Below are 25,358 nucleotides of genomic sequence, written 5' to 3'. Positions count from 1 at the left end.
TCCTATCTTTGCTAATTTTAGTTTCTTGTGTTTGTTTCTTTTTATATAATATTTATACTCACATTACAGAAAATTGCTAAATGGATTAAAAATCATTTTTAAAATTCACTTAAGCAGATGAATGAAGTGACTAGAAACTTATACTGCCAATCTTCTAATTTCTTCCTCTTTTGATGTAAATAGTCTGGAACCATAAGAGGTAATTGATGGGTGAAATTAATTATTTTAATTGAAAACATATTTCATAATGTCATAATAATGATTAAGTTATACTCCCCATTTAGCTGTGGATAGACTTATGTTTCAGATAATACAAAATTGTGTACATTTATTATTAAGCTTAAAACTAAACTTCATGCATGTTCAAACATTTTGCTGAAATGTATACCAATAATATTGAAACAAAATGTGATGACTAAATGTATGCATATTGAACTAAAAAAATTACAGGATAGTTGCATTTCATTGGTCCAGTGGAATAAGACACAGGGAGAATACTATTACCGGTATGTCCAGGTTATCTCAGTTTAGTGCATTTTCAGTTATTATAATGGATCTCTTCTTCCCCAAGGGAACTATTCCCCAGTTTTTCCTGACGTGGTAGCAAAACATATTACTGTTATAAGTCCTTCAAGATCAAATTATCACCTGCATAGTCAAGTATTCAGTAGCAATACTTTAGTGTCATTTATACAGTATACATAGCACTTTGCTCATGTGTATAATGATAAGCATATTCTAAACATCAAGTTCAGTAACAAGTTTAAGAAGTACCGTACTACTGTAGTAGAAGAGGAAGCATCTACTGTATTTGGAGGAAGTGACCAAGTGAGCTGGGGGTGTGTAGCTGTTAGCTTGTATTCAGGAGACAGAAGGCTTGAACCCCACTGTCAGTAGCCTTGAAAATGATTTTCCATCAATTCCCATTTTTACACCAGCCAAATGCTGGGGCTGTACCTTAATTAAGGCCATGGTTGCTTCCTTCCCAGTTCTAGTCTTCTCCTAACCCATTATCGCCATAAGATCTCTGAGTTGGTATGATGCAAAACAAATAGCAAAAATAAAAGGAAAAAGAAAGAAAGAGTGAGAGAGATAATGGAGGAGAAGAAGAAGAAGAAGAAGAAGAAGAAGACATCTGCATACAAGAACTAAGAAGTGAACTCATGTAGAAGGTCAGTGGAATAAAATAGACCGATCAGCTTAGTGGAAACATCATTAAGCAATAATGCTAGAATGGTCATAGTACATATGTACTGCCTAGAACAGCCAGAGCAAGCATTTTGACCATGTACAGAATTCATAATACTGTAATATTTGTATATCATTGCCAAAATTACTGAAACCAGTGGTTTCCCTGTAAAACTGACATAGAATAATAATAATAATTATATGATTAAGTTATTATATTAATTGGTACCATATATTCAACTAAACACAGCAACAATAACATAGACTATTCAACGAAAGAAACATAAATTTCTAAAACTCTTATCAGTCAGTGTTTCCTACTTCCATACAAGTACTGGACAGAAAAGTCTTTACACTCTTTAGTTATTTACCTACAAATATTTCACATTATTCTATAACATTCAGATATCATTAAGCCTATATCATTCCTGGATAAGTTGGTTATATACTATGGGTTCTGGAGAGTAAGCTTGCATATGGAAAATGGTGGGTTCAAATTGCACCATCAGCAGCTCTGAAGAGAGCTTTCCACAGTTTCCTGTTTTCACAGCACATGAAATGCCAGGACTGTTCTCTATTAAGGCCATGGTTGCTTCTATCCCAGTCCTGGTCCTTCCCATCTCAATGATACCAAAAACCTACTTGTTATAATGAGACGTTAATCAGGTAGCAAAATTACATATATAATTTGAAAATATAGCATGACAAAAGTGTATTTCATGTTATATAATCTTGTCAGAGCAACAATATTGGAAGACTAGTGAACTCATTATTAATTATCAATAATAAGCACTTACTTACGGCTTTGTGCACGTTGAATTCTTTCCAGTTTGGTTTGAATTTCAAATAATATTACCTCATGTTGGGTTTTCCGTAAGACAGCGGCGGTGCTTTAGCTCTCCATGTGATTAGTATGTGAAGACTGTCAGTGTAAACGTAGCTGGCAGAAGCAACATGTATGTCAGTCCCTCGAGCAGATAGTTAATAGAAATATTAGGAGGTTTGAACCTTGTAGTTGTAGGTTATCTTTCACCGCCCTTTGCCTCCCTTGCTATGCAGTACCGCAGAAGGAGTAAAACCCCCTTCTCTCCTACCCTTTAGCTAAACACAAGCAATCTGAATTTGCTGTAGAAGCAGCATGAGTTTATTACTTGAACAATTCCTAAAGCGACACTACTGATCAAAAACACATATTGTAGCATAAATGATTGATCATTATTTAATTCTACTGCTTACAGTGTAATCCATTTTCTGAAATGCTTAGGTTTTTTTTTTTCTTGCAATATTGGACCATGTATTTTACCAACAATTCCTCAGACTCCATGCTGAATTTGCAGGCACCTTGAGCCACAAGCTCAAAATACTCCTATAACACATAAAAATTTAAATTTATGAAAAACCATTAGATGTATAAAGAATGCGCATATGAACATTAAATAGGAAAATCAATAGTAAATCATGTAAATGTGCTCCTTTTGTTTGCAAGACTAACAGTTTACTGGTTTAGATTTTATCAGATTAAGCATGTGCCAAAACACAGAAGAGCAGTTGTTCCTGGAAAACTGCTGGCATTAATAAAAAAAATCATAAGAACTTATTTTTAGAAAATTGAATTGTAAATACTGCACACTTGGTGGATTATATTTGTGAATAGGGCTGGCTGTTTAAGTAGCATATTCACTTTTAAGGGCCCCAGGTGCACAATTTTTTGAACTGCTCTACTTTCTTTAAAACTACTTCCTCCCCAGATAAGCTAGCATGATCATACACTGAGTGGTCAAAAGTCATGGGAAGACACTGAATGTGATGTTAATAATGAGTTGCTCCTCTGTAAGCCCCCAAAATGGCAGCAATGCAGCAAGGCTTTGACTCTACAAGGTGTTGGAATCATTCTGGAGGAATCTGGACCCACACATCTTGTACTACTACACACAATTGGTCTTGTTTAGTTGGCACGGGCTTCATGGAGCGTACACCAGCATCAACAGCATCCATAAATGCTCTATTGGATTAAGATCGGGGAATCTGGAGTGCCAATCCATGGTCGTAACTTCACTGGAGTGTTCCTCCAACCACCTGCGTCCCACCACGGAGCGGTGACATGGCGCATTGTCCCGTTGAAACATGGCATCTCCATCAGGGTACTCTAGGGCCAGAAAGAGATGCAGATGATCTGAAAAATGTCCACATAATGTGCACCTGTCAGCACTTCCTGCAGCCAGACAATGGGACCTAATTGCAACCATGAGAACACCACCCAGACCAGAACTGATCCACCTCCTGCCTGGACATAACCTTGTTGACACGCAGGGTCCATAGCTTCATGAGGCATACACCACACTCTCACATGACCATTGGCTCGATACAACTGGAACGGGATTCATCGGACCATATCACACACCGCCACTGTTCTGTGGTCCACTGCCTACGTTTGCAGGCCCATGCATGTCGTTAAGCTCTGTGTCGAGGTGTCAGCAAAAGGACATGAATTGGTTGTTGGCTGGAGAAGCCTATGCGGTGCAGTTGCCTCCTTAAAGACCTGGTAGAAATGGGTTCCTGACTCCCAGCATTCAACTGAGTGGTGATCTGACTCACAGTAGCCTGTCAAGCACCCAGTATGGTTCTGCGAAGGTGACATGATGCGGCGGTTTACACAGTCGGTAATATACTTTCTGCGATATTGAAGATCCACCCTCGACACTGCTGACCTCGAAAACCCGAATTTGTGTGTACTCTCTGCAATACTATGACCCATGCGCCATGTGCTGATGATCATCCAACGTTCAAAGTCGGTTAACTTGTGACGTGTTGCCATCTTCATGACACTGGTGTCTGTAACAATATAGTTGGTCTGTTATTGGACATTATTAAATTTTCCAGCTAACTCATTCCTGGTTGCCAGCGTTTCGCCCCACGGTATGCACTTGCCATGTGTCTTGGTAGGTAGGCTATTTACTTAGCACACTTAGCTGGAAAATGTATAATGTCCAATAACGGACCAATTATATTGGTATTATTACTCATTTGGGACAAATATTTCAGGTTCCCTATGGGAAACAACATCTGTATCAACTGGTGTCTGTGACAGAAGCTGCAGCTAGCTGCAACTCTCAGGGGTCATATATGGCACATTTTCTAAAGGGGGCACCCTTTCCCATGACTTTTGCCCACTCAGTGTGTATAGCTTATAATAAGCTTTCTAGTGGTGAAAGAATTACTGAAATCAGTTGGTTGGTTCCTGAGATTTTCCCACATATACAACACATTTTCTCTGTTATATTAGTACAGTTGAATTAGCAACTCCTCAGTTATCACTGCAGCAGTCTTCAGCAAGGAAGCAGCTATACTAAGAATGTTGCATTGTCTGTTCTCACTGTGTAGACTATTTTTGTCAACTTACTTCATAAGCAGGCATTGTTTCACAAGTGGCTTGTTGGAAAGATAGGAGCATTAGACTTATTAGGCAGTACATCTATCAGGAAACTGACCTTGATATTGAAGCAGTTGTAAGTTGATTTGCTAAGAAGACTCAAAGATGATTCTAACTTGATTTATAAATATACAGTACTTAAGTTGTGAATTAAATGCCACCTGAATTTTTGAAGCATTGTTTTCCTATATTATTCTCAGACCATCATACATCCTGTACATACTTGAATCAGATGTTATGAGACACGGCTCATCTTCTTACTTATCGGAGAAGGTGAAGTTTAGTATACAGTGAACATGACCATGTAAAAGTAGGGGCCTAATTCCCACAAAAGAGATGTATACAAGAGACAATAAATAGGATAATAGTTATATGAACACTAACAAAGAAGATGACTTTCTGGTGTAGCAAGTACATAGAATGCCCTAGTGTTTTGATGAACTAGGTACTTAACTACTACAGGATTAACAGTGGAGAATTAGTGATTCAGGGATTTTAAATGTTCAGAATTGTTTTAATAAATGGTATACCTTTATTCCATGAGTGCACTAGATCCAGTCTGTGCCAGTGGATGGATTATTTAAAATACAGCACAGTTCATTTCAATGTTTTGTCCTCTTCAAGATTAGAAAAAACTCATTTAAGAGATCCAGTTGCACAACCAGAAGCTTAATAATAATAATAATAATAATAATAATAATAATAATAATAATAATAATAATAATAATAATAATAATAATAATAATAATAATAATAATAATAATAATAATAATAATAATAATAATAATAATAATAATAATAATAATAATAATAATAATAATAATAATAATAATAATAATAATAATAATAATAATAATAATAATAATAATAATAATAATAATAATAATAATAATAATAATAATAATAATAATAATAATAATAATAATAATAATAATAATAATAATAATAATAATAATAATAATAATAATAATAATAATAATAATAATAATAATAATAATAATAATAATAATAATAATAATAATAATAATAATAATAATAATAATAATAATAATAATAATAATAATAATAATAATAATAATAATAATAATAATAATAATAATTGTTCCGAGGTATCTGTGGAACAGCAGAGGTGAAAGAAGGTGCGGGCTGGAATGGGTCTAACTACAAGTCCAAAAGATGAATTTTAAAATTTAAATAAAGGTTATATTTTCAACTGATAACAATTTTAACAATTAACAATTTCCACTAGGTGAAACACAGAAAATCAGGTACAATGCAACTTTACAAAGAAAGTACCAGTTAAGGGGTCTTTACAAATTCTGGGCTACGGGTCCACATTCATCAATCCTTGAGCTCTCAGCTCACAACCACAAAATACCAAAGGGCAGAAAACCCATAATTACATGGAGCTCTTGCTCCCGCTTAGTAATGTCAAGCCTCCTAGAGGCACCTTCCAAAATATCAGAAAGAGCTGACCTGCTCTCAATTTTACAAGCCTATAAAAGGCCACAACAAACTTTACTTCTAACTGCCCTCAAGGCACACTTACAAAGAAACAGGGGTATTTGTACCTAACCTACAGGGCCTTTGCATGAAGAAAAAAAACATCAGGTTAAGTTACTGGCCCAAAGTACAGAAAGGACTGGAGGCGTGAACTTGCACCCCTAAATACACATTTAAAACCTAAGTGGCACAAGGCCTATACACAGGGGCTAATCCCAAGCTAGGGAGGTGACTCGTATGAGAAACCTTAATACATTAAGGAAGAGAAGAAATGGTCACGAAAACGTAGTCACCTCAATTTCAAATGAAGGGGAGCTCGAGAGGGTAAAGCACTCTCTATCCCCGAATTAAAGTTCAAGAAAACTGAAGTTTACCAGGAAAAGGGTTTACATGTTTAATAGTTTACATATTAAAGGTTTCGAACCTTCCCCGAGAGTTAAACTGCTGAGCTAGCAAGAAATAAAGATGTTAAAAGGCCATTACCTTGTTGAAGAGCTGCTGCCTGAAGGAAGAGGCGCTTCCCGCCCCCTGCTACATATTCACACACTGAATTAGATGTTATACGAGTGGCCTGGAGACAAGAAAATCAGCAGTTTTATACCCTCATGGAAAATTCGAGACCTTTCAGGAATGAGTAGACACACCCACTCAATTTTTATTAGTTGACTAAGAGTTACACATGGAAATTCGGAGAAGAAAGCTATGATTGGAGGAAAATTAATTACAGAAATTACTGATTGGCTAAATTCAAAACAGGCAGAAGGAAAGGATTAATATAGCCAACCCAAAAACCACAGAACAAAATTTAGTAAAGACAAAACTTATGAATACAACATTTCTCCAAGAAGGTTCATTCCTTTAGACCAAAGTGCGTTATCATAGTTTTTGGTAGAAACATCTGTTAGAGAATGTCCACACTTCTTGATCAATGAAAAACAAAAGCAAATCAAAAACACACAGTGACATCTTCTGATAACCAGTAGAGTTGATTCCTTTTTTAAAGTTCAGAGCTTCTCCTGTAGAGGAGTTTCAATTGGTGCAAGATTTGAACTTGCATCGTAGAGGTGTACTGCCCGGTACAATAATAATAATAATAATAATAATAATAATAATAATAATAATAATAATAATAATAATAATAATAATAATAATAATACCATTTTACATAACAGTAGAGAAGAATAAACAAAACAAAACACACTAAAAAGAAAGTTCAATGGAGTATAAATAGAAAAATATGTACAGATATATACACAGGTTATATTACAGTAATCACAGGAAAGTAATAGTCAATTGTGGAGATTATGTAAGTGATTTCTCAATTTTGACAATGAGCAGTTAAATACATCAATATCCACTTTGTTTAGAGATCTTGACATTCGTTCAATTGGCCCATTGAATGCGTAGTTAGTTCTATGCCAGTTTGTAGACAACGTATTCTTGAACCTTGTGCGTCTGTCTGGTACATGTACGTTAATTTTTGCAAGGAGTTGTGGACAATTCACCAAGGAATGAAGCAATTTAAAAATGAAGAGTGTATCCAATAATTCACAGTGTTGTGACAGGCTACGCAGATTTAAGGACTGTTGTAAGGATGTATAATCAACATTATCATATCAGAATCCTGCTCTAAATGAATATAAATGAAGAAATTTATGTTGTACTGAATCTAATCTATGGATAGAGGTCTGATGAGAAGGGTTCCAAACAGATATACAGTATTCTAGTATAGGGCGTACCATAGACACATACAGCAATCGATAGGTAGCTAAGTTTGAAAATTCTCTAGAATATCTAGTAATACAACCCAATCTTTGAAATGCTTTCTTACAAATATTTTCAATATGTTCATTAAACGATAGGTCATAACTGAATAAAACACCAAGGTCATTAACTTGTGAAACAGGAGTTAGAATGTTGTTATTACTAAATTTGTACTGAAATGATATTTTCTTCTTGTTTTTAAAAAACGATATTATTTTACATTTCTCATGATTAAGTTTCAACCCATTTTGAATACAGTACTTTTCCAGATGATGCAAATCTTCTTGAAGTTTTAAACAATCAAGTGGACAATTAATTTGCATAAAAATGTTTGCATTGTCAGCAAACAAAAGCAATTCAGAATTCTTAAGTATATTTTTAATGTCATTTATGTAGAGAGTAAAAAGTGAGGGTGCAAGGTGAGACCCTTGAAGAACTCCACAGGTAACAATAATAGGCGCAGAAAAATGATTCCTTATTTTACCAATCTGCAGGCAAAGGGGAAAGTGATAATCAATGTCATAATAAATAAACTTATTTTCACTATTCAAAATCTAAAAGAAAACTTCTGAAGAAGAGGCAGCAGATTTAGCAGGATTTGTTGGCATTTGGAACAACTACTTCTCAGCTCTAGCTATCTGTAAAAGTTATATCATCTTACTGTCATTTATTCACATCAGTTGGAGGAACAGGAGTTGGTTCAATAAGCTTCTCTGTTAAAGAATTGATGGGCTCATAAGTAGGGCCAACATCACTATCAATCTAGTTTTTATTTTTACATTCCATCTTTCAGGTTGTTGTATAATTCACTAATATCACTTTCTGCAGAACTTCAGTACTTTTTATCCAATTCTGGTAACCACTCAATAGTTCCATTTTTATTGCTTTATTTCACATTACTATCTCGTGGAAGAAACTTTAAACTACTACACAGTCATAAACATTTATGTCTGAAACAAATTGCTTCATGTAGGTCAATAAAAATTACCCAGAAACCAGCATTATATTGACTGATTATATGTAATTATATGTAATACTTATTTGATTATTGTTTGGTTGAAAGAGCTATACCAAATGAATGGGGAATTGCTATAGTAGCCCCTGTGTATAAAGGAAAGGGTAATAGACATAAAGCTGAAAATTACAGGCCAGTCAGTTTGACACGCATTGTATGTAAGCTTCGGGAAAGCATTCTTTCTGATTATCTTAGACATGTTTGTGAAATTAATAACTGGTTTGACAGAAGGCAGTTTGGGTTTAGGAAAGGTTATTCCACTGAAGCTCAGCTTGTAGGATTCCAGCAAGATATAGCAGATATCCTGGATTCAAGATGCCAAATGGACTGTATTGTGATTGACCCATCTAAGGCATTTGATAGGGTAGATCATGGAAGACTACTGGCAGAAATGAGTGCAATTGGACTTGACAAAAGAGTGACTGAATGGGTGGCTATATTTCTAGAAAATAGAACTCAGAGAATTAGAGTAGTTGAAGCTTTATCTGACGCTGTAATAATTAAGAGGGGAATTCTTCAAGGCAGTATTATTGGACCTTCATGTTTTCTTATGTATATCAATGATATGTGTAAAGAAGTGGAATCAGAGATAAGGTTGTTTGCAGATGATGTTATTCTGTACAGAGTAATAAATAAGTTACAAGATTGTGAGAGGCTGCAGGGTGACCTCGATAGTGTTGTGAGATGGACGACAGGCAATGGATAAACGGGGTTAAAAGTCAGGTTGTGAGTTTCACAAATAGGAAAAGTCCTCTCAGTTTTCATTACTGTGTTGATGGGGTGAAAGTTCCTTTTGGGGATCATTGTAAGTATCTAGGTGTTAATATAAGAAAAGACCTTCATTGGGGTAATCACATAGGTAAATATTATTGTTAATAAAGGGTACAGATCTCTGCACATGGTTATGAGGGTATTTAGGGGTTGTAGTAAGGATGTAAAGGAGAGGGCATATAAGTCTCTGGTAAGACACCAACTAGAGCATGGTTCCAGTGTATAGGACCCTCATCAGGATTACTTGATTCAAGAACTGGAAAAATCCAAAGAAAAGCAGCTCAAATTTCCGACAAAAGTGTAGCGTTACAAAAATGTTGCAAAGTTTGGACTGGGAAGATTTTTGGAAGAAAGGAGACGAGCTGCTCAATTTAGTGGTATGTCATTACATGTAATAAATATCATTTTTGATCTGTAATGATGATATTTGATTAGAATAATAACAGTAAGTTATTTATTAAATTGACCACCTAATCAATACAATAAAATACATAATTAAGTGGTATGTTCCAAGCTGTCAGTAGAGAGATGGCGTGGGAGGACATCAGTAGATGAATAAGTTTGAATGGTGTCTTTAAAAGTAGGAAAGATCACAATATGAAGATTAAGTTGGAATTCAAAAGGACAAATTGGGGCAAATATTCGTTTATAGGAAGGGGAGTTAGGGATTGGAATAACTTACCAAAGGAAATGTTCAATAATTTTCCAATTTCTTTGCGATCATTTAAGAAAAGGCTATGAAAACAACAGATAGGGAATCTGCCACCTGGGCGACTGCCCTAACTGCAGATCAGTAGTGACTGATTGTAATGTTAGAAGAATACTGAAGAGGCAACTGTATCAATGGAATTACTTCAACTGCATGTGCAAAAGTTGAATTTTTCATATTTATGAATCATGAGTATATGATTTGATTCACCTTCATCTACAGAAATATGCATAGAGACTAATAATCTCATAGTTTTCGCACTTAAAGTGACAAACACCACCTTCATCAAAATTCAACCTAAAGAATTATGAAAAGTATTCAGAGTGCATGAGAAGAGATTTGAATAAAGTTTCAAACTTGCTAAAATATCTTCAGGCCATTACATTACATATGTACAATTATTGTTAACATAGCTACAATATTCCTAAAGAGCTCCAAACTATTGCAATGAATGTCATGTTGCTGACTTACAGATAGAATGATAATAATAATAATGGCATGTGACCTCCACTGAAGACGGCAAACACACACTCACACGAACGCACACACAGCTCCTGAACCATCGGAATTAACCAATGAAGGTTAAAATTCCATACCCATCTGGGAATCGAACCCAGGACCCCTTGGACCACTAACCATTTAGCCATGGAGCCAGACAAAGTAAATTCCTGTCCTCATCCCGAGGTGGTGCAGCTCTTTTCATGTACACCCCCAGTGGAGGTGAGATCCAAATGCCATTTTAACCACATATCTCCCGTTCTGCCATTCTTAAATTTCTGGCAGTACCGGGAATCGAACCCAGGCCCCCAAGGACAGTAGCTAATAGTGCTAACCATTAAGCTACAGAGGTGGACGATAGAATGATGAAAAAAGGATATATGCTCTTACAGTTGTATTATCACACAGCTGTTTAGACTTATAAGTATTAGATGCTATTTGAAATTTCTCATATAGTGTATATATAGAGGAGTCAAAATAATGTACCTTTGGCTATTCTAGATATTGCAGTACTTCCGAACTTATGAAAATATGGATACAGGTATTTAATATTTATATAAGCATAAGTTATCTGTGATGTAAAACTCGGTAAATAGTAGACAATTTAAAGAAATAATAGAACATTCAAACTGATACCTTGGCCATTCTAGTGTTTGCTTGGAGTGATGGATATAATGCAGTACCTTACTGAGGCATGGTATACTACACACATCTAAAACAGAAATGCTTTACAAAGATTACCAATTTTCAAAGAGTTCAAACAGGCTAAACTATATTCAGTCATATGAGAACATGCTAAATCAGTTTTCCACAACCTCCTTCCCTTCATGGTATACCATAAGTTTCCTATAACTTACCATAGCACATAAGAATTGTAATTCTCTTAAGAGCGTACTAGATTCTGATACTGTTGCTAGAAATTTGTTACAAATATGAATATTAGTCACAGTATCAGCTCTTAGATGATGATGATCTTCATTAAATAGAAATCAGCACATGCTTTTATTTATATTTTACAAACATAAGACCAGTGTAAAATGTACAAAATACAAGAAAATATGATTCCCAGATACCTTTCCCAATTTATTTTACCCATAGGAAGACTTCCCAAAACAGTTTTTCCAAAACATCATGCCCAGTGTAGTTTCTTCTAATTGTAATGTTTATCAGTCTGCATATTCCATTTACAGAGTTTTCCTTCCCCACAAATAATAAATAACAGGAACCCTAAGAAATTATTATCTCTTGTTATTTATTCAGGAACAGATTATTTTAAATGTACAGAATTACAGAGTAAAAGTACAGCATTTATTTGTTAAATAATCAGAAATTCTGATTTCATAGTAATTAATCTAATTCTTTTCTTGCATCCTCAACAATTTGTTTTCTGGCTTTTCTCCTATAACTTGGCCGAGAGAACTGTGAAATGGCTGTTTCTATATCATTCTGTTCATTTTGAAATTTGTGGATGGCTGAATAATGCCAGAGGTGATGTGTCTTGACAGCAGTCTGAAATAAGATGTCACCCCTCACTTAAGTTTTTGGTATGACGCTGTCCTGTTAAGGCTGCATCATTCATGTTCCATCTCTCTGGTGGACACCGTGGCTGCACTGGATGCATCCTTCCTTGTCGTCTACCTAACTCTCTCATAATATAAGCATCATTATCTGGCATGGTCTGAAGTACTAGGCGTGATCATTTTATGCCATTAAAATAAAATAAACAGTGGAACCTAGAGTGCTGTCTGGTGAGAAATGAAAGTACTATTCCCTCAATCGAATAAGTGATGCGTATTTCAAACTTTTTGACATTACTAGAACCATCATTATTGACTTCAAACAATGCAGAAGATTTTTTTGTGAAATGTTAAGTTTCCAGCTATTTGTCTTATTCCACTCAGCAGAAACACAAACATCTATCCTGTCTGATAATGATGTAGTAAAAAGACTTCGACAAAGTTGTGAGGTGGATTTTCACCAAGAGGAAAAGTCCTCTCAGTTTTAATTACTGTGTTGATGTAGTGAATGTATCTGATGGGGATTACTAAGTACCTAGGTGTTAATATATGAAGATACTGTAATCACATTAATGAGGTTGTAAATAAAGATTACAGATCTCTTTATATGGTTATGAGGGTATTTAGGAGTTGCAGTAAGAATGAAAAGGGGAAGATAAATGTAAGTCACTGGTAAAACCCTAATTAGAGTAGGGTTCTAGTGTATAGGAACCTCACTAGGATTATTTTTCAAAAACTGGAAAAGATCCAATGGAAAGAAGCATGATTAGCTTTGGGTGATTTCAGACAACAGAATAGCATTACAGAAATGTTGAAAAAAAAAAAGCTGGAAAAACTTTGGAGTAAGTAGACAAGCTGTTGGACTGAGTAGTATGTTCTGAGCAGTCAGTGGAGAAATGTCATGGTATTACATTAGTAGACAAATAAGCTTGAATGGAGACTTGAGTAGGAAAGATCATACATGAAGATAAAAATGGAATTTATCAGGACAAATTGGGGAAAATATTAATTTATAGGAAGAATTAGGGAGTGGAATAATTTACTAAGTACTAAGAGAGATGTTTGATAAGTTTCCAACTTCTTTGAAATCGTTTAAGAAAAGATTATGTGAACAGTTGATAGGGAATCTGCCACCTGGGTGACAACCCCAAGTGCAGATCAGTGGTGAGTGATTGATGATATGGTAGCTCACTTAAAGTTTACTCCCTGAGTAAATCACATTCCACATGAACCTAGATATTATAAACATTTGTCCTGCAAACCGGCAAACTCTCTTCCCTCATCTTCTCTTAATGCTTTGCTTTTAAAATACTGTAGTAGAAATAAATATATATGGTGTACATTTATGTCTTTATGAAGTTTAGTAGACAAAAGTATATTAGGTAATTATGTATAGGTGTGTGTTGTTCCTGCCTCAGAAAGTAACTGTTCCTTCTTTGTTATTTCGTTTAACTTGTAAGTCCATTTAATTTCTCTAATAGATCTTATAAAAAATTTTGATGGAAAGAACTATTCTTTTAACTTGATAGCCTATTTCACACAACTTACCAGTATTACATTCTTGGTTTTTACAGTAGTTGTTGTGGTGGTGGTGGTGGTGGTAGTCATAATCTGGGAAGTGAATGATGATAGAAGCAGAAAGGAAAAAACAGCTGCTACAAAATATGAAATGGTTAAGAAGAAAGATCAAGAATGGAAAAGTTTCCCCTAACACTAAATATGAGTTCTTATCTTAGCATCTGTGTGTTAGTGGGTATGAAGAATAACTAAACATTACTACAGCCTGGAATAAACTTCTTAACTCTGGATTTTTAGCCCTCTAGTGAAACTTACCTTAGAAAACATGGCTATGGAGGTAGGTAGAAGAATACCAACTTCGTATTGGAGAAAAAACAGATATGATTGAAGTAATTCATAAATTGTTAATCTTTTTTTATACCTGACAGCAGCAAGCCCACTGAATTATTTTGTTTCATTCACACATCCTTAAGCTAGTTACAGTCTAGATTCCTGTTTCTTTCAACACCTGCTGGTGAAGCAATATCATGACTGTTTAACTGTTTAAACATTGCCACAGTCTCCTGGTCATTCCTTATTTTCAAGTCAAATAGATTCCAAGAGTCCTGCACGGTCACCAATTTTATCATTCTCAATATGATTTTATTTTGGTGTAAATAAATATCGCAAGAGATACATTCACTTCCTTACATAAAACCACTTTATTGCCGCCATGTCCATTCCTTAAAAACACCCATTGGTTCTCCGTCTCATAGAGGGGGTCCCACTAGCTGCCTCCGTCTCCTGGCATATTGTCTGAGCCTCCTCGTAGTTCTGTTTCATGCCAAACATCTTCCCTGGGTGGATTTCGGCACCATGGAGCTTACTGTAGCTATCCGCCACCTCGCGCTTTGTGTCATACTGGTACAGCCCATCCACAGTCGCGTCACCTGGTCATTCAGTCTCGGTGTTCTATCGGCACGCCAAGTCCTCTCCTGCAGCTGGACTCGGTAGTTGGCTCTCGGTTGTCTACAGTTGCATCACCTGGTCGTTCAGTCTCGGCGTTGAATACCCACAACGTTTTATTGGCGTGCTGAGTCCTCTCCTGCAGCTGGACTTCGTAGTTGGCTCTCGGTTGGTGGACGCTGCTGCGCCCGTTGAATTCCCCTACAGTGTCCTCGCAGGTCGAACATGGCTGGGGGCTCCATCATACTTCCACCTCCTGCCCACTTAGTCTGGCAATCGAGTATTCGGCTCCCTCTTCTGACATTGATCCGGTCTCAAACTGGGCCCAGCATTTTACCCAGGAAGTGATCCTGTTGTCCCGTGGAGTTGCCATCTTCACAACGCCGGAGCCACCCTCACTGCTTGTAGGCTTACCTCATGTCTCCGTGGCCGCCGTACTTTTATGTAGGGCACTCGGTTCCTCTGCTGGGCCTTGAACTCCAGACTTCACAACCGCGAGCATCACTTCGGACCACTTCCCATCCGGTTTGTTGTCGTCCTGCGCGTTCTCGGTGATCACCTTGGTTCCGAGAGAGTGCACTTTGTTGTCCAAAGAACTGATTTGGTTCTTTATTTCTTGAAAATGGATCTCAATTTTTTCATCGAGTTTTTCGTACTGGGTCTGAATCAAGGAAACAGTCCTCTGGTCATTCCTTATTTTCAAGTCAAATATATTCCAAGAGTCCTGCATGGTCACCAATTTTATCATTCCCAATATGATTTTATTTTGGTGTAAATAAATATCACACATGATATGGTCACTTCCTTGCATAAAACCACTTTATTGCCATTATGTCTATACCTTAACAACACAGGGTTATACACAACACTACACTATTAAGGGAAACACACTGAAGCAATTTACTATTGATTCTGTCAAGTACAGATATCAACAAGTCTATACACTGGTTATTCACTTTGACATTACAAGGCAAGACTGACTACCCTCTCACTCAAGTCTATTCTGACAGACACAGATATCAACTCCCTCTAACCCACACTCTACATTCTCTTACTGCACTGCCCCACTGACTGACTTCACCACGGAGTCCAACACTGACTCCACCATGCAGCCCAACTCTGACTGACTCTCCGAGTCCAATACTGACTGATTGTCGGTGTTTGCTGGGGGAGAGAGGGATGGCGAAGCCAGCTCATGCCATGTGGCAATCAACACTAATCTACATTGCCTCCAATTTGCTATTATTCCTAAGGAGAAAAGAGATAGCAGGGAAGAGTGGGAAAGAAGTACTTGCCTGTTTGCACATCAGATGCGTTACCAGGCAAGGTTTGTGTTACCAATATAAATGGTCTGTTATTGGACATTATAAATTTTTCAGCTAACTCATTCCTGGTTGCCAGCATTTTGCCCCAGTGTGCTAAGTTGGGCTCATCAGTTGGTAAATAGCACACCCACCAAGACGAATGGCTAGTGCATACCGTGGAGGCCCACTGGCAGTGCCAATGCACTATGAGAGACTTCTTCTCATTACCAAAAATTGATGCCTGTCTGGCCATCAGATGATATAGATCTTGATTCCCATAGGGAACCTGAAATATTTGTCCCGAATGAGTAAATTTATAATACCAGTATAAATGGTCGGTTATTGGACATTATAAATTTTCCAGCTAACTCATTCCTAGTTGCCAGTATTTCACCCCAGTGTGCTAAGTCTGGCTCATCAGTTGGTAAATAGCACACCCACAAAGATGCATGGCTAGTGCGTACCATGGAGGCTTTTCTTTTCAAGCTTTCATTCCCTGCCGGAAGGGTAGGGCGGGCCCCCTAGATCGTTATGCGATCTCTCGGGCCAAGAGCAGTGAAAAGAGCAGTGTGACACTTGTAGATTTAGGATATAGGTAAGCAATGTGAAGATATTATAAAGGAGTAGAAAAGATGAGGCCTCTTGGCTATGGTAAGTTGCGAGGGAAAGGAATAAGGTTATACAAGCGTGCCGGGGTGTAGCTTATTGGAAAGGAGTGTGGCGGCTATCTGGTTTAATGAAGTGGTGAAGAACCGGAGGAGGGCAGCTTGCAGAGTTAAGGGGAAGAAGGAACTAATGAATGGAGGTGGTGGGCAAACAGTATAGCTAGACTGAGGAGGAGGGGCTGGCCGGTTGCGACGTCGTATGTGTCTTGGAGATGTGCGAGGAGGGGAGCGGGAGGGTTCAACTTTATGGCAATGGCTGAAAATGTAGACTGTGTTGAGAAGAAGATGGTGGACGTCTGCTTCCGTAGGTAGTTGTAGCCGGACCGAGAATGTAGGTCCAGTAGAATTCTTGATTCGAAAGGCTCTGTGTGCCAGAATGCGTGCAGCGTGGAGTTCTCGTAGTATGGTTGATACAGAGATGCCAGGGTTGACACCTCGGATGACACAGCTATACATTTCTGGAGGAGACTGAGATGGCGCTGGCAGTGATGGTAGTGGTGCGTCGGTGATCTGAACTTGTGGTGTAGCTGGTGCGTCTTGAAGTGGCTGACGTTGCAGATGAGGGGGACGGTCCAGTGACATAAATAAAAAGGAGGACATGATCGGGGAAGGATGAGAAGACATAGTCGTGGTGAGAGAAGCAGAAAGATGGACGTGACTGGAGGTTGTGGTTGTAGTGGTGGTGGTGGTGGTGGTGGTGGTGGTGATGGTGGTGGTGGTAGTGGTGGTGGTGGTGGTGGTGGTGGTGGTGATCATTGTGGTAGGAAGGAAAAGATCGTAGATGGGGAGGCCAACTACCAGTGCAGAGTCAGCCTATGTGCTTTCTTGGGTTCAGCGAAAGCTGCAATTAAAGATGAAGGGCCACCCGGCCGAGCACGGTACGCACTGGCCATGCATCTTGGTGGGTGTGCTATTTACCAACTGATGAGCCCGACTTAGTACACTGGGGCAAAATGCTGGCAACCAGGAATGAGTTAGCTGGAAAATTTATAATATCCACTAATGGACCATTTATATTGGTATTATAAATTTACTAACTTGGGACAAATATTTCAGGTTCCCGATGGGAATGAACATCTATATCATCTGATAGCCAGGCAGGCATCAATTTTTGGTAATGAGACAAAATCCCTCATAGTGCACTACCGATGGCTCTAAATAGCCTATGCAGTGTGTGTTGGTAAGGTGGAATTGAGGCATGGTATTAAGGGTCAGGGGAAAACCACATAGGCGGAAAAAGAGCCTACATGTAAAACCTGACAAATTGTGACAGCACATGCAAGGATGTGGTTTCTGGATAACAATATTTTAAAAATTAAGAGTGTTCCTCCTATTCAATACAAAGATATTTATTAATGTGAAAGAATCACATATCGTTCAAATGAGGTACTAGTTTCGGCACCAGATATGTGCCATCATCAGCCACAAAGTCAAATCGGGCAAACACAATAAAACCCTAAAACAACTTTATACACACTATAACATCTGCATGGGTGAATATGAAATATAACTTTAAAACAACTTTAAAAACACACTATAACATTTGCACAGATGAATATAAAATAAAATATGGTAGATGAAATTGCATTCCATTTTAAAATCCGTTAAAATAATGACTCCGTTGTTGTACACCCATGGCGGTTTGTCCAGCTTATATACAACTTTAGTTTTCTAAAACTGTTAAATTATGCTTTTATGTTTTATGTTTTAGAAAACTAAAGTTATATATAAGCTGGACAAACCGCCATGGGTGTACAACAATGGAGTCATTATTTTAACGGATTTTAAAATGGAATGCAATTTCATCTACCATATTTTATTTTATATTCATCTGTGCAAATGTTATAGTGTGTTTTTAAAGTTGTTTTAAAGTTATATTTCATATTCACCCATGCAGATGTTATAGTGTGTATAAAGTTGTTTTAGGGTTTTATTGTATTTGCCCGATTTGACTTTGTGGCTGATGATGGCACATATCTGGTGCCGAAACTAGTACCTCATTTGAACGATATGTGATTCTTTCACATTAATAAATATCTTTGTATTGAATAGGAGGAACACTCTTAATTTTTAAATATTGTAATCCCACTTCAATACGGATCATGAAATTTCTAAATATTAATGGTTTCTGGATAGATCCAGATGGTTGTGTTAGTAGAGTAAAGGTATCATATGCCAGCCATGATCCATATCCTCGCCAGTCCAGTTATCAATGGATCATTCTGTCTGGGCACTGCCATGACTAGCGCGGCCCTTGCCAGTTGCTGAGTGAAGCGTCAACAGCCAGTAGGGCCCGCCGCACAGCGCTGCCCCCTTGGGGTCCTTCGTACCCAGTCTCTGATCCCAGAGAATGAGGCCAAGCCTGCCTGGGCAGGGGCCTCTTGGATGGAGGTGGGTCATGACGCCGAGCTTCCTTCCTCTCTGCCCATGCCATGGCCCGGTAAACAGGGCAATTGCGATGAGAGGCTGGGTGGCCCCTCACACAGTTGGTCCATACCGGCGCCTCTTTTAGTGCTGCGCATGCCGTGTAGTGGTGATCACGCCACCAACGGTTGCACCTCACTAAGAGCTCACACCAATCCTGATCGTAGTCCCACCTCAGGCAGTGGAAACACTGCAAGAGCTGCCGAGGTGGATGTTTTGGTCTCACCTGATTGACGTTTTTCGCTGAGATCCTCTTCTGATTGGCTGCTTGGTCGAGTGCTGTCCTGGGAGCAGTCCTGAGCTGCGGCTGGGTGGCCGTCTCCTGGTGGGCCGGTGATGTATTCTTCTTCTTCTTCTTCTTCTCCATCTTCTTCTTCCTGGTGTGAGGACGGCACCTTCTTCCTGGTGCAGGGGTGGCACCTGCTTCCTGGCTGGGGCAGTCTCCTCTCGGCTGGGGAGGAGGCTGGTGGCCCTCCTCCCGGCCTGGCGACGCTGGGCTTGCAGGTGGCCTCGCTGCAACGCCAGTTTCTCCCTCCTCCTGGCTGGTGGTGGCAGCATCGGTCATTGCTGACACCTGATTGCGTTCCCTGTTCTGTGGGGCACACATCAATATCTGCAACATGACAGATTCGCTGGCAGGCTGGACCTTTGTAGCAGCCTCTGAACGCCAGGGAGTGTCCGTCTCTACTGCCGTCTGCCATCTGGAACACCTTCCTGGATTTTGCCCTGGTGGTAGGCCCTCCTGGTAGGCCTTGGTCTGTGTCCCATTGCAGTGCTGAGCTGCTCGGCCTGGTTGCACAGTCGCAGCACCAGGGGGTGGTGTGCTCCACCTCCGTGGTGGCGTTGCTGGTCTCTGGCGTGGATGGCAGGGCTAGGTCAGTGTTAACCACCTTATTCCTCGTCCATCTGTCCTTCCTGGCCATCTGGGCAGCGGCTTCTCTGGTAGACAGCTTCCATGGAAGGGCATCAAACATCCGTAATGCGTCGTCTCTCCCTGATAGCCGGATGACCTGGTATATCTGAGAGATCTCCCTCGCGATATTGTCCAGGCGCTCCTGCCTGTGGTCCCTGATGATTAAGCCTCCAGGGAGGAAGCTCTTGACGTGCTGTATGGGAGATCCTGTTTCCTTGGTATAGGGGTGGCGCATCATGTGCAGGACCATGTCTCGCTCAGCGACTGTGTCTTGACCCGGCCTATAGTACACGAGGAGAGCCTGGTTCACCGGGGTTGCGCAGCTCTCTTGGAACACAAAGCCATTAGGGGGGTCACCCCTGCCCCTGTAGGCTCCCCTCTCCATCTCCTACTCCACTGCCATCATCATGGTCCTCTTGAAATAAAAACCTGAAAAAGAGCTAGCACTGAGAAGTGCTTTCTGACTATGCTCGTACGGCGTACTTAAAAGTACAAACAGTGAAAAACGCTCTTTCGGAAGATGCACTATAAAGTACAGTTGCCTGGCTAGTACTTGGAAAGTACATATTGCCTGGCGAGGAGAGTGACTCAGGGGGAAGCACGTACGTCCTCTCGCTGTGACTGCCAAGCTCATCCTCCTGACGACCTGTCAGTTCAATATATATACTGTTTGACAGTCTAGAAACATTGACTTTTGAAAATGTTCTTGCAACCAAGTTGCAACACTCTAAATGGACTACACAAGGGACAATCAATTGACTGGCCTCTCAATTGGAGTAGATCAAACTCGAATGTTCGATTACCGTTTATAAACACATATGGACATATCTTCAACATCCTTAATATTTCTACATGTATATGGAAAATAAATCGTTACTGTAAGTTTCCAGAAATCTACATATGTAACAGAATGATAGTGGATTGTACCCAATATACAAGTATTACAGAGTTTTCTACAGTTTTCGACTACACAGATTTTGAGGTTATACAAATGTACAATACATATTTACAGAATATGGTCGTACTTAACATTTAATGAAAGATAATTTAAATATATTAACAATATGTATTTGAGGTTACACAAATGTGCAATACATATTTACATGGTATAGTCATACTTATCATTGAATAAAAGGTAATTAAAATATATTAAACATAATAATTGAAGGTTTTAAAAAAGTTAGGTCATGTGTAGGATGGGGTATATATGACAGACTAGCCCAGTTGTGTGATGCTGGCAATATTTTTGCATGGCTTGTTAGCCGTATGACAATAGAAAGAAACAAATTAGTAGACCAGACTGCAAAATAGACAGTAACACTGCTAGGCAGACTTGTGAACATGTCTGTAGGGAATATCTGTTCTGAGATCTGCCAAACCATCTTGACATCTTGGGAATCAGATGGGCTAGCTAATGAAACTGGGAACAGTGTGGCTAATGGAACATTTTAACATGATGCAATGCATCTAAGAATTTCAATCAATCAATCAATCAATCAATACTAATCTGCATTTAGGGCAGTCGCCCAGGTGGCAGATTCCCTATCTGTTGTTTCCCTAGTCTTTTCCTAAATGATTTCAAAGAAATTGGAAATTTATTGAATGTCTCCCTTGGTAAGTTATTCCAATCCCTAACTCCCTTTCCTATAAATGAATATTTGCCCCAATTTGTCCTCTTGAATTCCAACTTTATCTTCATATTGTGATCTTTCCTACTTTTATAAACGCCAGACAAACTTATTCATCTACTGATGTCATTCCACACCTACTCTCCGCTGACAGCTCGGAACATATCACTTATATAAATGGTCCGTTATTGGACATTATAAATTTTCCAGCTAACTCATTCTTGGTTGCCAGCGTTTCGCCCTCGTGTGCTAGGGTGGGCTCATCAGTTGGTACCTAGCACACCTACCAATACGCTGGCTAGTGCATACCGTGGAGGCCACTGCGTAGGCTAACTGGAGCCACCGGCAGTGCCAATGCACTAAGAGACTTTGTCTCATCACTAAAAATTGATGCCTGCTTGGCCATCAGATGATATAGATGTTGATTCCCATAGGGAATCTGAAATATTTGTCCTGAATGAGTAAATTTATAATACCAATATAAATGGTCCGTTATTGGACATTATAAATTTTCCAGCTAACTCATTCTTGGTTGCCAGCGTTTCGCCCTCGTGTGCTAGGGTGGGCTCATCAGTTGGTACCTAGCACACCAGCCAATACGCTGGCTAGTGCATACCGTGGAGGCCACTGCGTAGGCTAACTGGAGCCACCGGCAGTGCCAATGCACTAAGAGACTTTGTCTCATCACTAAAAATTGATGCCTGCTTGGCCATCAGATGATATAGATGTTGATTCCCATAGGGAATCTGAAATATTTGTCCTGAATGAGTAAATTTATAATACCAATATAAATGGTCCGTTATTGGACATTATAAATTTTCCAGCTAACTCATTCTTGGTTGCCAGCGTTTCGCCCTCGTGTGCTAGGGTGGGCTCATCAGTTGGTACCTAGCACACCTACCAATACGCTGGCTAGTGCATACCGTGGAGGCCACTGCGTAGGCTAACTGGAGCCACCGGCAGTGCCAATGCACTAAGAGACTTTGTCTCATCACTAAAAATTGATGCCTGCTTGGCCATCAGATGATATAGATGTTGATTCCCATAGGGAATCTGAAATATTTGTCCTGAATGAGTAAATTTATAATACCAATATAAATGGTCCGTTATTGGACATTATAAATTTTCCAGCTAACTCATTCTTGGTTGCCAGCGTTTCGCCCTCGTGTGCTAGGGTGGGCTCATCAGTTGGTACCTAGCACACCTACCAATACGCTGGCTAGTGCATACCGTGGAGGCCACTGCGTAGGCTAACTGGAGCCACCGGCAGTGCCAATGCACTAAGAGACTTTGTCTCATCACTAAAAATTGATGCCTGCTTGGCCATCAGATGATATAGATGTTGATTCCCATAGGGAATCTGAAATATTTGTCCTGAATGAGTAAATTTATAATACCAATATAAATGGTCCGTTATTGGACATTATAAATTTTCCAGCTAACTCATTTTTGGTTGCCAGCGTTTCGCCCTCGTGTGCTAGGCCAAGCTGGCATCAATTTTTAGTGATGAGACAAAGTCTTTTAGTGCATTGGCACTGCCGGTGGCTCCAGTTAGCCTACGCAGTGGCCTCCACGGTATGCACTAGCCAGCGTATTGGTAGGTGTGCTAGGTACCAACTGATGAGCCCACCCTAGCACACGAGGGCGAAACGCTGGCAACCAAGAATGAGTTAGCTGGAAAATTTATAATGTCCAATAACGGACCATTTATATTGGTATTATAAATTTACTCATTCAGGACAAATATTTCAGATTCCCTATGGGAATCAACATCTATATCATCTGATGGCCAAGCAGGCATCAATTTTTAGTGATGAGACAAAGTCTCTTAGTGCATTGGCACTGCCGGTGGCTCCAGTTAGCCTACGCAGTGGCCTCCACGGTATGCACTAGCCAGCGTATTGGTAGGTGTGCTAGGTACCAACTGATGAGCCCACCCTAGCACACGAGGGCGAAACGCTGGCAACCAAGAATGAGTTAGCTGGAAAATTTATAATGTCCAATAACGGACCATTTATATTGGTATTATAAATTTACTCATTCAGGACAAATATTTCAGATTCCCTATGGGAATCAACATCTATATCAACATATCACTTAGTCGAGCAGCTCTTCTTCTTTCTCTCAATTCCTCCCAACCCGAACTTTGCAACATTTCTGTAACGCTACTCTTTTGTCGGAAATCACCCAGAACAAATCGAGCTGCTTTTCTTTGGATTTTTTCCAGTTCTTGAATCAGGTAATCCTGGTGAGGGTCCCATACACTGGAACCATACTCTAGTTGGGGTCTTACCAGAGACTTATATGCCCTCTCCTTTACATCCTTACTACAACCCCTAAAAACCCTCATAACCATGTGCAGAGATCTGTACCCTTTATTTACAATCCCATTTATGTGATTTCCCCAATGGAGATCTTTCCTTATATTAACACCTAGATACTTACAATGATCCCCAAAAGGAACTTTCACCCCATCAACGCAGTAATTATAACTGAGAGGACTTTTCCTATTTGTGAAACTCACAACCTGACTTTTAACCCCGTTTATCATCATACCATTGCCTGCTGTCCATCTCACAACATTTTCGAGGTCACACTGCAGTTGCTCACAATCTTGTAACTTATTTATTACTCTATACAGAATAACATCATCTACAAAAAAGCCTTACCTCCGATTCCACTCCTTTACTCATATCATTTATATATATAAGAAAACATAAAGGTCCGATAACACTGCCCTGAGGAACTCCCCTCTCAACTATTACAGGGTCAGACAAAGCTTCACCTACTCTAACTCTCTGAGACCTATTTTCTAGAAATATAGCAACCCATTCAGTCACTCTTTTGTCTAGTCCAATTGCACTCATTTTTGCCAGTAGTCTCCCATGATCCACCCTATCAAATGCTTTAGACATGTCAATCGCGATACAGTCCATTTGACCTCCAGAATCCAAGATATCTGCTATATCTTGCTGGAATCCTACAAGTTGAGCTTCAGTGGAATAACCTTTCCTAAAACCGAATTGCCTTCTATCGAACCAGTTATTAATTTCACAAACATGTCTAATGTAATCAGAAAGAATGCCTTCCCAAAGCTTTAAAGCCTGATTTTAATTTTGTTGTATTTTGCATGTTGTGCACATAGTTCATCCCAGATGTAACACTTTTTAATGTCATTTGTGTGTGTTTGTACATTTGTTTTAGTTATTGGATGTGTTTGTACAGTTTTGCATTAAGGCTGGTAATTGCCAGCCAAGGCCGAAACTAGTTCCTAGATTAGAACTGTAATGTAAACATTGCAATCTGTATTAAAAAAGGTGGACCAATACGACATAAGCTTAAGGATAAGGAAAAGCAAAAAATGTATCAGAGGGATGAGAATAAGATAGAAAGGTTACATGTGGAATACAAAAGATTGAAACTGAAATTAAGGAGGAGTATCAAGGAAGAAAAGGAGAAATGTTGGGGAGAGTTTACCAACAAAATTGAGCAAGATAGTTGAGGAAATCAGAAACTATTATACAGAGTAATAAAATCAAAAAGAATAAATCAAGAAAAAAATCAAG

General features: G+C 39.0%; 1 long non-coding RNA gene across 2 annotated transcripts in view; it reads left to right on the top strand.

Annotated features, from left to right (window-relative positions):
* The first annotated feature begins 1,127 nt into the window (after window positions 1-1,127).
* Window positions 1,128-25,358, top strand: part of LOC136862066 (uncharacterized) — an 82,631-nt gene continuing 58,400 nt past the window's right edge. Inside the window, exon 1 of one of the 2 annotated variants that reach the window (XR_010859053.1) lies at window positions 1,128-1,172. This is a non-coding gene — a long non-coding RNA (uncharacterized lncRNA). Of the gene's footprint in view, window positions 1,173-14,042; window positions 14,251-25,358 lie in introns of those variants that run through there. The other variant, XR_010859054.2, reaches the window with a different exon arrangement.

This window comes from Anabrus simplex, chromosome 1 (assembly GCF_040414725.1).
Source record: "Anabrus simplex isolate iqAnaSimp1 chromosome 1, ASM4041472v1, whole genome shotgun sequence".
Lineage (NCBI taxonomy): Eukaryota > Metazoa > Arthropoda > Insecta > Orthoptera > Tettigoniidae > Anabrus > Anabrus simplex.
This window is presented reverse-complemented; position numbering and strand designations above follow the sequence as displayed.